The following is a 2,381-nucleotide window of genomic DNA, read 5'->3' on the forward strand; positions in this document are numbered from 1 at the left end:
GTAATCGTAGCCGAAGATTTCATTTTCCCAACACCTAAATATCCACTGAGATCTTTAGGGATAGATTTACGTAATGAAGGAGGAATGGCAACACGGTCATTTAAACAAAAATACCATGCGTACTGGCTGAAATTCCATAATAGGACGAAACGGCTGTCCAGTGCTTCCAGGTTTTTTATGGTGATCTAGCTTCAATCGACTCATGGTTTCAACTATGAAAATTCCATTTCTGCCTCAACGTTTGATGGACTTGATAGGACAGTAGATACATTTCTTCTAAAACATAGGAATGTCCAAAAAGTTATGTGACTAAGGAGACTCCACCAAAGTTATTTAAAGGGAGGATTCTTCTGATAATCAGGAGTACTTGAATTATAGTACAAACCAGGAATCCCAGAAATAACGAAATTTAATCAAGAAGTTGTAGATGGCGTCAAGTCTCGATTGACTATGGTCACCACTACAATAAGATTACGTGCCCAAAAACGACTTGGTTCCCTTGATAACTCGCAAACCAGAAAACTTTAACTGGTCCACATAAAGTATATTTATTGGCGACCTCGTGGTATCGAAAGAATACCGAGACGTACCAACTAGTACAGGCAATAAGGGCAGAGCGTAAGAAAGTTCGAACCAAACAAGGCGGACGACCGAACGAAAAGTGATTTTGATACAGTTAAACAGCAACGAGTACGGTAAAACAATCACTGGTACAACTGGTTATAATAATAATTGTTTCCATTACATCAATCGCGTTCTCGTCGAGAAAAGCAGGTCACTACAAAGTACCAGATAAACACGAGCGAATTTGTTGTATTTGTGATTCGGAATCAAGCATTCATCAAGTACGAAGGAATAATTGTACCACCACCACCACTCCCGCCACAGCTTAAATTGCAATCTAAGTATCTGTACGTCATCTTCTTGAGTTCATCCTGTGTCTGTCAGTCAGTATATTGGACAAATACTGTGTTATCTAGAATGTACTCGTTAGTATTAGAATTAACAACCGAAATTGGAATTGTGTACAATCACCATTTAGGTTGTGCAGTGAAATCATTTACTTACTTACTTACTTACTTACGCCTGTTACTCCTCGTCGAGGAGCATAGGCCACCCACCAGCATTCTCCATCCAACTCTGTCCTGAGCTTTCCTTTCCAGTTCTTTCCAGTTGCTATTCATCCTCTTCATATCTGCTTCTATTTTCCAGCGTGATGTGTTCTTCGGCCTTCCTCATTTCCGCTTCCCTTCCGGATTCCAAGTTAGGGATTGCCTTGTAATGCACATTGGTGATTTCCTTAATGTACGTCCGATCCACTTCCAACGTCTTTTCCTAATTTCCTCTTCAGCCGGAAGCTAGTTTGTTCTCTCCCATAAAACGCTGTTGCTGATAGTATACGGCCAGTGAATGTTGAGTAGTTTGCGTAGACAACTGTTTATAAATACTTGTACCTTCCTGATGATGGTCGTAGTAGTTCTCCACATTTCAGCTCCATACAGTAGGACTGTCTTGACGTTCGTATTAAAGATTCTGACCTTGAAATCGGTTGAGAGTTGTTTTGAGTTCCATATGTTCTTTAATTTTAAAAATGCTGCCCTTGCTTTGCCAATCCTCGTCTTTACATCTGCATCAGATCCTCCTTGTTTATCAACGATGCTCCCCAGGTACTTGAATGTTTCCACCTCTTCCAGAGTTTTGCCATCAAGTGTGATTGGGTTGGTGTTCTCCGTGTTGCATTTGAGAATCTTGCTTTTTCCTTTGTGAATGTGGAGGCCTATCGATGCGGAGGCTGCTGCTACATTTGCTGTCTTCATCTGCATTTGGTCGTGTGTATGAGATAGGAGGGCTAGGTCATCTGCGAAGTCCAAATCATCTAATTGATTCTGAGCTGTCCATTGTATTCCATATTTCCCTTCAGATGTCGAATTCTTCATAATCCAGTCAATCACTAGAAGGAAGAGGAATGGGGAGAGTAGACAGCCTTGTCTGACTCCGGTCCTTACTGGAAATGCATCTGTCAGCTGTCCTCCATGCATGACTTTGCACTGTAGTCCATCGTATGAGTTTTGGATAATGTTGACAATCTTTTCAGGAACTCCATAGTGTCGAAGAAGTTTCCATAATGTTCTCCTGTCCACGCTGTCAAACGCCTTCTCATAGTCAATAAAGTTGACGTATAGTGATGAGTTCCACTCAACTGATTGTTCAACGATGATCCGTAGTGTCACAATCTGGTCAATCAAGTTAGAATGATGTAATAATTCAATATTGAATGTCATAACTGATTAATTAAAATTGTATTCTACTATTCTATTCGTTTTAGGTTTGCCAAATAGAACATTAATAAATATAACGTGAGTTCAACTAAATTCAAGATC

Source organism: Schistosoma mansoni, chromosome 4, assembly GCF_000237925.1.
Source record: "Schistosoma mansoni strain Puerto Rico chromosome 4, complete genome".
NCBI lineage: Eukaryota > Metazoa > Platyhelminthes > Trematoda > Strigeidida > Schistosomatidae > Schistosoma > Schistosoma mansoni.